The sequence below is a fragment of the Littorina saxatilis genome, linkage group LG2, assembly GCF_037325665.1.
Source record: "Littorina saxatilis isolate snail1 linkage group LG2, US_GU_Lsax_2.0, whole genome shotgun sequence".
Classification (NCBI taxonomy): domain Eukaryota; kingdom Metazoa; phylum Mollusca; class Gastropoda; order Littorinimorpha; family Littorinidae; genus Littorina; species Littorina saxatilis.
The window spans coordinates 89,796,878-89,811,877 of record NC_090246.1 but is presented as its reverse complement, the minus strand read 5'-3'; the positions used below and the strand labels follow the sequence as shown (position 1 = coordinate 89,811,877).

The following is a 15,000-nucleotide window of genomic DNA, read 5'->3' as shown; positions in this document are numbered from 1 at the left end:
TGCAGCACGTGTGTGTCATGGTGTTGTAGACTTTGGTGCCACAACAGCTGGGGTTTGGTCCTCTCGCTTGCAATGTACCGTAGCAACACAGCTGTGTGTGGGAATCATAGCCGTCAGCTCCACAGCAGGTGGATGATCTGCCGGATTGGATTTCTCCTGCACAGCAAGTGTGTGTTAAGCTGTTGTAGGACTGCTTTCCACAGCAGGTGATGAAGGGTGCGCTTGGTTGGATTGTTCCTGCACAACATTGCTGCATGATCTGGCTGTACAGATGGGTTCCGCAACAGCGTGGGTATGCTGAGTGTGGCTGGATGTTGTTCCCACAGCAGGTATTTTTCATTCTATTGTAGGCCTGAGTTCCGCAGCAAGAATTGTTTGTCCCCCGTGCGTGAAGGACGCCATAGCAGCAGAGATGTTTCCTTTCATTGTATGTCTCAGTTCCGCAGCAGCTGTGGTACAGCTTTCTTGTGCGTAGCTTGCCTCTGCAGCATGTGTGTGTCGTCGTGTTGTAAACTTCATTGCGGCAGCATTTGTGTGTTCTGTAATCATAGACCTGAGACCCGCAACAAGCATGCTTGGATCCGCCTGGTTGGATCTTACCTTTGCAGCATGTGTGCGTGTAGTGGCTGTAGGTTTCATTTCCACAACATCCGTCATAGAGTCCTGTTTTGCGGAGAATACCATTGCAACATATCTGGTTCATACTGTTGGCGCTTTCCTTTTCGAATAGTACGCCATTGCAACAGATGTGTGTCAAATAATTGTAGCCCTCAGTTCCACAGCAACTATAGCTGTGGAATCCAATACCGTCACGTGACGTGATGGCGCTTCCGCAGCAGACGTGTGTGTCGTAGTTGAAGGTTGTATTTCCGCAACATCCGTTGTGTGTTCCTCTTTCGTGTAGCGTGCCATTGCAGCATACACTTACCCATTTGTGGAAGACCTCCGTTCCACAGCAACTGTGGTACCTTCCGCCAGGCTTGATCCTGCCTTCACAACACGTGTGTGTCTCATAGTTGTAATTTTCGTTTCCACAGCACGTGTCATAGGCTCCCCTTTGCTGAAGTGTACCGTTGCAACACATGTGTGTGTTAGAATCAAAGATTTCAGCCCTGCAGCAACCGTGGAACTGAGCTCCACCTTGTTTGATTTGGCCTTCACAGCAGATGTGCGACGTCTTGTGGTAGGTTTGATTTCCGCAACAACCTTCGTACCCCTTCGTTGCTTTAAGTGTGCCTCCGCAGCAAAAATATGACCTTTGGTTGTAAATGTTGTTTCCGCAACAGCCTTTGCGCCCCTTTGCTTTGAGGGCACCTCCACAGCAGAAATGAGTCGTGTTGTCGTAGGGGTTGGGTCCACAGCAAGCATGGTTGGACGGGTCTACCGGGGTCAAGTCATCGTCGGAAAGGCTGGAGTTGAGAGCCTGTGAACCACAGGCTGTACCTACAGACACACAAATAGCAACACTATGTCATTTCTACCCTACCTGGTTTTTGACCACCAGTCACATTATTTTAGACCAGGGATATTTCTTACATTATTTGATTTGCCTTTTAAAGGACAAAGAGGCTATAGCTTCCTTTCTCAATGTTTGTTTTGAGCAAAATCGTTTTATGATAAGTTTGCAAAGGGAAGCTACCAATATCCAAGTGATCTTGCAACGACAAATAGTGTTTGATCATCGCATTGTGTACCTCAAAAATGACATCATAACATAAACTTATATTTCAACCAAATAAGAGAAATGGCACAAGCAAATGCCTCTCACAGCAATGGTCTCATGAATGTTCATAATAATCCGTTCAATAGTTTTTGAAATATGTGTTCCATACTTGCATACCTGGGTCCTTCCTTCCCTCATTCGAAAATACATTTAGTCAGAAAGCAAGCATAATAGAAGATGATTTGGTGTACACTATAAATGGCATAGCCTGAAGTTCAGTTGTTGGACAAACATCCTGTGCAGCAAAAATTTGATAAAAACAAAAAAGCAAGAAGCAGAGCCCTCAACGCAAACGTGCAGAAATATCGCACGTGTGTATGTGCGTGCGTGCGTGTGTGTGTGTGTGTGTGTGTGTGTGTGTTTGTGGATTTACCGCATTATGCGGACCAAATGGGGTCGTCCGTCGCTATATCGCAGCAATTTGCGGACATCGGCCGAAAAATGCGTCTATTTGCGGACGTCCCCAAATAGGCAGTCTTTGGTCCGCAAATTGCTGCAATATAGTGACGGACGTCCGCAAATTGCTGCACCCCACTAAAAATGAATTTGCAAGTTGTCCTCATATTGCTGCGATATAGGTGTGGACAACGAGCCCTGTTTCACACAAATTTCAGATCCATTTTCAGATCATACACAGATTTTACACATTTGCAGAGCATCTCTGTATTTAGTGCCAACTGCTGCCAGCGATTTTCGTTTTTAAACTGCTGTAAAATATGAACCAGATATCGCACGTCAAAAACAAAAGCAGATTTGCGGAGGAAACTTAATGGTTGTTTGATTAGTGCATAGTTTGTAGTTGCTGTCTTATTTTTACATCCTCATAAAGTGTGTGATACGGGGTAAGGATGACGTGACTCTTGATTGCATGCAAACACGCTACAAAAATCGTAAAAATGCATTGTTTTGTTCGAGGTTAAGATAGTCGTTGACGAATTGCATCCCTCTTTATGATCTACCAACGTGTTAGATAGTCATATAAGTAAACAAGGTGTCGGTAACTGCAACGTGTGTGTACTACATGTACATACATTAACTAGATTGTTTTCTCTTTTTTGTGTATATTACCACCGTTATTCTCAAAAGAGCCAGTAAAGAACTCTAGATAGGTGAGATGCTAGTTCGTTTCTGCTCTGTGTGTGCGTGCTTGCGCGCTTGCGCGTTTGCATGTCTTGTAATGTTTGTAAGCCGCCTTTATGTAATAACGCGACTTTTAGGTTTCTCTCTGTCTGTTTGTTTGTTTGTTAGTTTGTTTCTCTGTTTGTTTATCTGTCTATGGGTTAGACTTGTTTCTCTGGTACTCTGGGGTCAATTGAGCTCAAATGTAGTGAGTAGCTTGGCATACGGTGGCATACGGTGTGTTTTACTGACAAAAATCCTGTTTTTGTTTTGTTTTTTTGTGAGAAAGAATTTTTTCCGCACCCCACCCCCTCTTTCCCAAAGTTGATTTGGTACGGTGAAAAGATAAGAATATCTTCCAGGCCATATGGTCGTTTCAGTGACGCAAACTGAGCAAAAACATTATTGCACTCATTTTCGTACCCCAATAAAAACATTCATTGCCGTGTCATTTCATTCAAACTGTAAATGCCATTAAAGGCACTTTACTTGGCTACCAGGCACACTTTTCAGATCAAAGATTTCTGTTGTAGGTATCACGTGACCGCCGCCGAAGTCAGGGTACCCCCAAAATCGACCTGACAAAAACGTAATGTACCAATTACAAAATCGACACAAATTCAAAATAGGCTTAACGTGGCAACGTTTTGCTATCTGGCGTATCTCTTGTGTTATGTCAGTTCTACAGATGCAGGCGTTGAGCACATGAGCAGTAGAAAACGAGAGGTTTTTGCGTCCATTTTGAGGGGTACCATGACTAAAAGCGCTATATTTCAGCAATGCTTGAATGGATAGCTTCAAAACTTTCAGGATCTTAAGTCTACATACGAGACGTACGTCCGGAAAAATTTTGCATTGTTACAGATATGTGTTGAGATGGTAAGTAATCTTCCGGAAAATGTTTTAAAACGTGTCATAAATTCTAAGGTTTACATCCAAAAGTATCATGACTTTGCATGCGTACCGACAAATAAATGTTACAAATACTGCCAAAGTTTCTTATAAATACAATCACTAGTTTACGTTTCCTAATCCTGTAAACACGATCAAATATTTTTGGAGGATTGCAGTGCGACAGCCATGTCCAGTCATCCGTGACCGCAGCATGTTTTGAGAGGCATTCAGTGATAACCACTGTCAATAGCAAACAGCCTGAACCTTCCATTTTGTCCCGTGTGTTTATATGGCTAGCAAATTTCTGTCAGTCGTCATACTCAAATGAAACTTCGGCAGTTTGTGTAATACGCATACAAAGTCATGTATGTTTAGGATGTAAATTCACAAACCTGTGACGGGTATAAAAACATTTTCCGGAAGAGTGCAAAACATCTGAGAACAAGCATGTAGTGATTCAAAATTTCACCCAAAATAAGTCTCGTATGTAAACTTCAGTTCTTGAAAGTTTCGAATCAATACATAAAGGCACAGCTGAAATAAAGCGCTTTTTGTAATGGTACCCCTCAAAATGGACGCAAAATCCTCTCACTTTCTGCTGCTCATGCGTTCCACACCTGCATCTGTAGAAATAACATAACACAAGAGATACGTACGCCAGATAGCAAAACAAAACAACCTGTTGTGGATAAATAAATGATTTTTCTTTCTTCTCGTATGTAAAATTAAAAACAAACCACACACGCAAACATGCGTGCGTTCGTGTGTGCGTGCGTGCGTGCTTGTGTGCATGTGTATGTGTGTGTCCTTGTAAAATAAAGTTCAGTGCAGTTCAGTTCAGCTCGCGGCGAGAATTGCCTAAGAAACGCTAATTCCTTGCCACACTCGCCAAATCTAGCGTCTAAGAAACGGAGGACTGGCTGCACAAGAGCAGTTCAAAACATTGAAAGGAGGAAGGCCCGGCGACTGTGCTCCCTCTGCCTGCTTCTGTGGATTAGGTCAGCACGTTTTTCGCATGGAATTGCGTTAAGTTACCGCACACACGTAGGCACTCTCCAGTTATACGACAAATAGCAGATCGTTATCATACACACACACACACACGCACGCACGCACACACACACACACACACACACACACACACATACACATACACACACATACACACACACACATACACATACACACAAACATACACTCACATACACACACATACACACACACACACACACACACACACACACACACACACACACACATGCCTATGCGCACGTACACACCGCACACAGGCATTCATACAAAGACACAAATAAATGACACACTCGAACATATACAAACACACACACACACACACACACACACACACACACACACACACACACACACACACACACACAACTACGCAAGAGGTGTCTTCTTATTCCTTATTGCCGAAGGAAAGCAAGTTTGAATGCACACTGTTCAATTCATTCACTTCTATTCGACGGATGACTAATTTTGTGTAGTTGATTAAAGTATAATCCTTGTGAAAGTCCCCCCCCCCCCCCCTCCTTACCATACCTGTTTCAACCGATACCCCCATCCCTTTCCCCCGTCGCAACCCCCTCCCCCATCTTAAACTTGTTTGACGAGTTCGGGGTATACTGCATAGAACATTGCTCTAAGAAATAACATCCTGTTTATTGTACTACTTTGAATGGCGATAATAATTTAAGACACCCCCCCCCCCCCCCATGGATGACCTACTTTCCCGTCCTTGCCCGTCGCTCAAGAAGCAGGTAAGGTGTTTCTTTAACATAACAGACGACTCTGTGACATTGGTGTCTCGAAACAGGGTCGATGGAGGTTTCAGAAATGTTTACTTACTGCAGGTGGAGGAGAGGCCCCTAATATGGATGTCTTTAGCTTCACGCTGATAACTAGCTTGTAATCTTGCAAAGAAGTTTAATATAGTGTTTGGTAGTTTTACTTTCTTTAGCTAGCCTTTAGGCCTAATTGGGGCAAACTAGGTTTGATAGAAATTCATCCAAAAATGAATACAGAAACATTCACAACTGGTTCTTATCAAGCGCCCATGCTCCTAATGTGGACCAGTAAAGAGGCTAATCACTGTAAAAAGGCTCCTATACTTCAAAATAGCATGATACTTATTCTTCAGCGTTCCAAAAATTCTGGTGACGTGTGGGCTCGTTTGCCCATTTGGGTTCCCTATAGTCAGCTTCACTCCGCTTTCGTTGGGTAGGCATGCTGGGTATTTTCGTGTTTCCATAACCCACCGAACTCCGACATGGATTACAGGATCTGTTCCGTGCGCACTTGGTCTTGTGCTTGCGAGTACACACGAAGGGGGTTATGTCACTAGCAGGTCTGCACATAAGTTGACCTGGGAGATCGAAAAAATCTTCACTCTTAACCCGCCAGGCGGCAGCGACCGGGATTTGAACTGACGACCCCCCGATTAGGAGGCCGACGTCTTACCACTGCGCCACTTCGCCCGAATGATACAACTTAGTGAGCAAGTCAGACTGATTAAAATAGGCTTCAGATTTATCTGTTTCGGTTCGACGAGAACATTATTTGAAGCACAAGAGGACACTAAAGAAATATATCAAAATACAAAGAGAAAATAAAAGAAATGTTCAGCTTTCACTGTCACTATTTCGTATGTTATTGTTCAAGCTCAAGGGGAAGCTCAAGGTTATTTTTTAGCAAGCTTCCTAATGAATGCCTGGAAACATCCTTTAGTTTTTGTTCTATTTGCTGAAGCAACGAGTGTAAATCTGGTACGAAACAGCAAGCCATGTAGTATTCTGTTTATCCTGCATACTGTACTTACGTGTATTTTACTGAAAATGTCCTGCAGTCGAGGCAGCTAAATTGAAGACGCTTGTTTTGGAACCTCGATCTCTTCTAAAGGCTCGTGCAACCTATTACGTCAAAGTAAAGAAACGTCACTCTAAAACTTCATCGAGGGTAATTATCGAGCGCAATTTTTTTCTATAATGACGTTTGTCTCGGTGACTTTGGCATCATAAGCAGTGGAAAAACAGGTCCCTGCCAGACTTGCTTGACATGACCTCATTTACATGATATACACACGTGTGATTTGAACGATTATTATCTCACGAGTGTCTCTCTCACGTATGTAGGATAAAGTGCGTTACGTCATATAATGTCAATTCTGCTTAATGATATCAAACCTCACCGGCAACGTTTTATGTACTACAGCTGTAAAAATAAACAAACACATGTCAGATGTAAGATTGTTCATTGACCGTTTTTGCAGATATCCAATGGACACAATAAACGTTGGTTTTTATTCGCTTTCGCTCGCAGTTCAATATTTAAAAAAAAAACTCGTGCAAATCTGGTACGACACAGCAAGCCATGGAGTATTCTCTATGCCTGTAATAGCAGGCCGCATGACGCCCTCGTGTTCTGTAATAATAATGAAATCTGTACCTGCTCTGAGAGACCCATCATTCACTTTAACATCTGTTCAGAAATACTCACGCTGAGGCTTATGGTTGAGCACATAAATTATTGGACTTTCTGCAACAAAGTGTTCTTCTAATACACATGTTATTGTTTAAACAGTTGGGATGCATTGCCTTCACTTCATGCATTGATGCTGCTGCTGTTGAGTTTCACGACCATGCAATTTTGAGAGTCTTTCATACCATTAAACTTTCTTCGCGGGAGTACCGACTGCCCTCTGCTGTTTATTGTAGGGAGTAAGTCTCACCGACTAGTATACAGTGCTCATTCTAGACTTTACACCTCGCTTACCTGTCGCTTCGACGTCACGAGTCACGTCATCGTTCCAGGTGCAATATTCAAACACTATTCTGCAAGCTCAACCTACATTCAGTAACTACATGGCATATAATTGTACTTCTTTATTCTATGTAAATCATTTTTACCCGATAGTTTTGTATAACACACTAAATTCAATTTTTTCTTCAGGGAAACGTAAAACCGCAAAAACGATATGCACCCGATTTTTCAGTAAATGTTCCATAGATATAGCACACATTGTCAATCACAGATTCATTCAATCTTCTTACTTTATATTGACGGGCATTGTGGAGGTTCAAGTGTAACTCTTATGAAAACCAGCACTGGCTAGAAATGTAAGGATACGCAATTAAAGGCGTCATTTGTCTGAATGAGACTCATCACAATGTTATCGTCTCGCGCATAACTTTTTTCACAGGTATCTTTATCACGTTTGCACCTACGCTTAGACCAGGCATTTGTCTATGTATTAACGTACATGTTAGGTCCATTACACTCCATCTTTACCTGTCATAGTGCCTCTCAAAAGGCTTTCATGACATAACTTTGACTTACAAAATTATGGTGTGTACTTTGGAAATGAACTCTCACACTTTAGTGTTTATGAGCTATCTCATCAGAGGTACTTGCAACTGTACAAGCCCGATGAATGTACTTTCCTCTGAGATGTATTTGATTAGATTGTGGCTTACAAAACGTCTTTGGGAAGATTTGACATTATCCAGAAAAGTGAAAATGACGTGACGTACTACACAATTTCTGAAATGTAATGTGTTGCACGCAAACAATCGTTTTACCGGTTGTGTTAAAAGAATGTGCTCATCAACCCAAAACAGGTACATTTAAAGCATCTTTGAATTGGTCTGACTTGCACTCTAATTTTTATCATGTTATTTTGAGGTATAGGGGTCTTTTTACAGTGATTTGACACTCCTTTAAATGCGTACTCCGCATCAGTGACCCAATCTGGCCAGACTGAACATAGGATAAGACCATCCCTCCACTTTGTCTAATACCAAACATCAACCCCCTAACTGCTTGCGGTTTTGAGTTCGAATGTTTTTTTAATAAATCATTTTCCGAAGACACTAATGTATTGTATACAATGAATTGTATTCGTTAATAGGAAGAGGCGATTCGGTACACTTTGTCGCGCACTGGGCATCCTGCAACCACAATTACGCGCTCAAACTTCCATCCTCCAAACCTTCTCCTCGACGGTCATCGTGTGGTGTGTTTGCGTGCATATTTTGGTTGTTGTTGTTGCATATGTATGCAAGTACAAATTAATGAATATACATGTACAATCAGCAGCGGTATCCTAAAGTACAGAGACATCACAGAAACCTACTTTAAATACAATTCACCGTTGACTTTTCTTATGATGCACAATAAATCAACATTAAAGTATTACCCAATTAGTACTTCCCTGCGTTTTGTATTCACTGAAATTGGAAGCCGAGAACATATACTCGAAATTCAATGAGAAAATACCGCGACGCACCAACAATGAAAAGAGCGGGTACCGAACACACTACATGTCCATAATCACGCGTACCGGAAGTACTGTTTTTACAAAATGTTCTTCCAGATCTGTACCAAAGCAGACTTACAGAGTGGGTCAACCCATCATGGTGTGATATCACCGTATCTGTCTGTGTTTCTGTCTGTCTGTCTGTCTATCTGCCTGTCTGTCTGCCCGTCCGTCCGTCCGTCCGTCCGTCCGTCCGTCCGTCCGTCCGTCCGTCCGTCCGTCCGTCCGTCCGTCCGTCCGTCCGTCCGTCCTTGTGTGTGTGTGTGTGTGTGCCTCTTTCTCTCTCTTTCTCTATCTCTTCCTCTCTGTCTGTCTGTTTGTCTGTTTATCTCTCTCTCTCTCTCTCTCTCTCTCTCTCTCTCTCTCTCTCTCTCTCTCTCTCTCTCTCTCTCTCTCTCTCTCTCTCTCTCTCTCTCTCTGTCATTATCTTCTTTTAAAAGACAGCTCCGAAAGCACCTCTCTAACGACTAAGTCGGTGTACAATTTGTGCGAGTGTGTGTGAGGATGTGTGAAAGAGAAAGTGTATAGTATGCTTCCATTAACAAGCACACTTTTGAATTTTTTATTTTTATTTTGTTATACTTTTCCCTACATAATTTTGTTTTATTTGATTTTTTGTTGTTGATTTTTTTATTCTTCATATTTGTTCTTTGTTTCATGTGTGTATTATAGTAGGGACTAGCTGTAAGAAAGGACCATATGGACCTAATGCTATCATCCCTCGGTAATAAAGTTTTCGAGTTCGAGTTCGAGTTCTCTCTCTCTCTCTTCCTCGCTGTACATACTTAGCAAGAGATTGCAGGCGAAGGTTACCCGAAGTTGTCACTCAGCGCTTTTTCAAGAGGCTATTGTTAAAGCAAGCTTTGTCATGAAAGACTGATGGAAAGGGCTTTCAAGTCCATGAGGAGAGAGCAGCAGACACAACAATTGCATTCAGACTTGTAAAGGATCCTACTTCATAGGTCACACATCATTACGTCCGGCTGAGTTGGCCACCGTCGTTATCCTACATACGTGCGAGAGACACTCGTGAGATAATAATCGTTCAAATCACACGTGTGTATATCATCTTTGCCTCTAGCTCTCACTTTCTTCTTTTTTTAAATTATTTATTTCGTTGTCGAGGGTATAAAATAAGGAACATAAGGAAGTGTATGTCGACTTACAGCAATGGATCCACGATGGAAACATTTTTTTACCTGTGTCTTGACGCCGTCTTGAAACGTCTTACGTTTCCATCTTGAACCATCCCTTAACATGTGTCTTACGTCTCCATCTTCGAATACCATTTTGTCTTTGTCATTATCAATGTACACAGTTTTGTCTTTCCACTGACCACACCATACACTTTCTGCATTTGTGCTAACCCAAGTACGCTCAACCCCCCACCACCACGATCCCACGATGAGTTCTTCGCGACCCGTATGACGGTATGTGCAGTAGAGTGAGACGTCTCGAGGATCCGAAAAATAGATGGAGACGTAATTAGACACAGGTTAAGGGATGGTTCAAGATGGAAACGTAAGACGTTTCAAGACAGACACAGGTAAAAGGATGTTTCCATCGTGGATCCATTGCCATAAGTCGACATACACTTCCTTATGTTCCTTATTTTATACCCTCAACAACGAAATAAATAATACATTTTTTTTTAGAAAATGAGAGCTAGAGGCAAAGATTGTGCGTGCGTGCGTGCCTTCGCTTATGTTTTTTTTTGCTGGCATGGGTGGTTGCATATGTGTGTGTGGGCATGTATGGGTACTAGTGTGTGTCTGGGCGCGGATGTGGGTAAAAAAATGCTAGCACGACTTTTGGTCAGCTCTTTGTATGTGTTACAGTAAATTCGCGAAACTAGGAAATTTGTGAAATCCATGAACATTTCAGTAAATTTGTGAATTTCCTGTTTCATTCAGGGATTTGACAAAATTAATGTCCTAAAAATTATCGTGGGATTTTTAACGTGCATACCCCAATGTAGTGTACACGAAGGGACCTCGGTTTATCGTCTCATCCGAAAGACTAGCACTTGAACCCACCACCTAGGTAAGGAAAGGGGGGAGAAAATTGCTAACGCCCTGACCCAGGGTCGAACTCGCAACCTCTCGCTTCCGAGCGTAAGTGCGTTACCACTCGGCCACCCAGACACCCAGGGTGGATTTGGAGGAATCACAGATAAAAAAGCAAAATTTGAGGAAAATAAAAGTAGAGGGTATTTTATTGAGAAGTAAGGCAAGATGGGCAGCTGAAGGAGTTAAAGTTTCAAAATATTTTTGCAATCTTGAGAAACGTCATTTTGTCAGTAAACAAATGTTTAAATTGGTTTCTGGAAATGGGCAACTTTTGAACAAAACTGACGAAATGTTAGAAGAGACCAAACTTTATTTTGAAGAGTTATATGCAGAAAGCAAAGCATTATGCTTGTTGTTGTTTACTCTATATGCGTTTTTTTGTGTAAATAATGCACAAACGTTGAATAAAACAGTTTAAACCAAAAGTGAGGAATGTTGATTTAAACCATTTCATAACCACATTACCAAACTTAACCGAAATTGAGGTACAGTCAACGGAAGGTATGATTTCACTAGAAGAAGTAACAAAAGCATTAACAAGTCGCGTAAGGCGAAATTACTACATTTAGTCAAGCTGTCAAACTCACAGAATAAAACTGAACGCAGTGCATTTTTTCACCAAGACCGCATACTCGTAGTTTCGTCAGTCTACCGCTCGTGGCAAAGGCAGTGAAATCGACAAGCCAGAATAGTGCGGTAATGGTCGCGCTGAGCGGGATAGCACGCTTTTCTGTACCTATCTTTGTTTTAACTTTCTGAGCGTGTTTTTAATCCAAACCTATCATATCTATATGTTTTTGGAATGAGAAACCGACAAGGAATAAGATGAAATTGTTTTTAAATCGATTTCGGACATTTTATTTTAATCATAATTTTTATATTTTTAATTTTCAGAGCTTGTTTTAAATTTGAATATAACATATTTATATGTTTCTGGAATTAGAAAATAATGAAGAATAAGATGGACGTAATTTTGGATCGTTTTGAAAAAAATATTTTTAGTTACAATTTTCAGATTTTTAATGACCAAAGTCATTAATTAATTTTTAAGCCTCCAAGCTGAAATACAATACCAAAGTCCGGCCTTCGTCGAAAATTGCTTGGCCAAAATTTCAATTAATTTTATTGAAAAATGAGGGTGTGACAGTGCCGCCTCAACTTTTACAAAAAGCCGGATATGACGTCATTAGACATTTATAAAAAAAAAAAGAAAAAACGTCTGGGGATATCATACCAAGGAACTCTCATGTAAAATTTCATAAAGATCGGTCCAGTAGTTTACTCTGAATCGCTCTACACACACACACATACTCACACACACACATACACCACGACCCTCGTCTCGATTCCCCCCTCTACGTTAAAACATTTAGTCAACACTTGACTAAATGTAAAAATAATGAAGAATGGAAAAAGTCCTGGTACTGATGGAATGACAGTAGACTTTAAAAAAAAAATTGGAAACAACTTGGCTCTTTCGTGGTCAGATCACTAAATGAAGGTTTTATTAAAAAAGAAATGCCAATAACACAGAGAGAAGGGATAATAATAGGAATACCCAAAGGTGATAAACCAAGAGAGTATTTGAAGAACTGGAGACCAATATCATTTTTGAATGTAACATATAAAATTGGATCATCCTGTATAGCTAATAGAATTAATACAGTTCTTCCTCGCCTTATTGATACAGATCAGACAGGATTTGTGACCGGAAGGTATATTGGAGATAATTTGCGATTATTGTATGATTTAATAGATTATTTAAAAACAATCCCCCCGCGGGTTAGGGGGAAGAATTTACCCGATGCTCCCCAGCATGTCGTAAGAGGCGACTAACGGATTCTGTTTCTCCTTTTACCCTTGTTAAGTGTTTCTTGTATAGAATATAGTCAATGTTTGTAAAGATTTTAGTCAAGCAGTATGTAAGAAATGTTAAGTCCTTTGTACTGGAAACTTGCATTCTCCCAGTAAGGTCATATATTGTACTACGTTGCAAGCCCCTGGAGCATTTTTTTGATTAGTGCTTTTGTGAACAAGAAACAATTAAGAAGTGGCTCTATCCCACCCCCCCCCCCCTCCCTTTCCCCGTCGCGATATAACCTTGAACGGTTGAAAACGACGTTAAACACCAAATAAAGAAAGAATTGGTTTAAAAAAAAATTTATTCAGAATTTCTTCGCATGAACAGTTCAAAACACACAGCTAGGACACGCACTCAAGCAAATGCTTATATCACGTGACCAGAACAATACTAAATTACACACATTTTCGTAATGGTGGACATAACAACAATAAACCAGAAGAACAAATTGAAAGAATGGGGATGGGGAACTAAATAGGAACAGAAGAATCTACAGAAGAGAAACAAGTCGCGTAAGGCGAAAATACAATATTTAGTCAAGTAGCTGTGGAACTCACAGAATGAAAGTGAACGCAATGTAATTTTTCAGCAAGACCGTATACTCGTAGCATCGTCAGTCCACCGCTCATGGCAAAGGCAGTGAAATTGACAAGAAGAGCGGGGTAGTAGTTGCGCTAAGAAGGATAGCACGCTTTTCTGTACCTCTCTTTGTTTTAACTTTCTGAGCGTGTTTTTAATCCAAACATATCATATCTATATGTTTTTGGAATCAGGAACCGACAAGGAATAAGATGAAAGTGTTTTTAAATTGATTTAGACAATTTAATTTTGATAATAATTTTTATATATTTAATTTTCAGAGCTTGTTTTTAATCCGAATATAACATATTTATATGTTTTTGGAATCAGCAAATGATGGAGAATAAGATAAACGTAAATTTGGATCGTTTTATAAATTTTTATTTTTTTTTACAATTTTCAGATTTTTAATGACCAAAGTCATTAATTAATTTTTAAGCCACCAAGCTGAAATGCAATACCGAACCCCGGGCTTCGTCGAAGATTACTTGACCAAAATTTCAACCAATTTGGTTGAAAAATGAGGGCGTGACAGTGCCGCCTCAACTTTCACGAAAAGCCGGATATGACGTCATCAAAGACATTTATCAAAAAAATGAAAAAAAAGGTCGGGGATTTCATACCCAGGAACTCTCATGTCAAATTTCATAAAGATCGGTCCAGTAGTTTAGTCTGAATCGCTCTACACACACACACACACACACACGCACACACGCACGCACGCACACACACACGCACATACACCACGACCCTCGTTTCGATTCCCCCTCGATGTTAAAATATTTAGTCAAAACTTGACTAAATATAAAAAGAAAAGGGAGGGGGAAGAAAGTACTAACAACCACAAGGAGAGACTAGGACGAAAGCGCATAGGAAGAGAGCATCAAGTCTAAGACATGCAACATGTAAATTCAAGTAAATGTAACAATTTTTGTTATGGAAGGCAGTAATTCGTTAACATATAAAATACGAGACAAACGATAATAATCATTACGTATACGCTGCTTATGTAATCAAAATTAATACGATAACACAGAGAGAGGCAGTGTGGAGGTACACAAACGCCTGCCCACACACATATATACACTATCAATGCGTGAACACATCCATCAAATCAGTCGACCAGATTTAACTATAAACGATTGGACAGACTCAAATATCAATATATTATTACAAAAAGAATATTGCTTGCTACCTTTTAATAATATTTCCACGCGTCTGAAGTGAACAGGCAACGAATTGATTGTTGTCAGACGAGCATCTGCATACAAAGTGCAGTTTAATAAATAATGTTCGGCTGTTTCATTTGGATCACCGCAAACACACTGTGCGTTATCTTTTAGATGGCGTTTACATAGGTCTGAATTAAGGTTACTAATATTTAAACGCATTCTGTAGTGTTGGACTTCTGTCTGTCGTTTTC

At 40.6% G+C, this 15,000-nt stretch overlaps 1 protein-coding gene and 1 long non-coding RNA gene across 2 annotated transcripts in view; one reads left to right on the top strand and one right to left on the bottom strand.

Moving 5' to 3' along the window:
• The window catches only part of LOC138960107 (uncharacterized), a 45,193-nt gene that overhangs the window by 3,365 nt on the left and 26,828 nt on the right, over positions 1–15,000 (top strand). The gene's annotated exons all lie outside the window — the stretch shown is intronic.
• LOC138960106 (uncharacterized) overlaps positions 1–15,000 on the bottom strand; it is a 20,052-nt gene that overhangs the window by 2,270 nt on the left and 2,782 nt on the right. Inside the window, exon 3 of the long non-coding RNA XR_011453888.1 lies at positions 1–1,443. This exon is cut by the window's left edge and continues 2,270 nt beyond it. This is a non-coding gene — a long non-coding RNA (uncharacterized lncRNA). The remainder of the gene's footprint in view (positions 1,444–15,000) is intronic.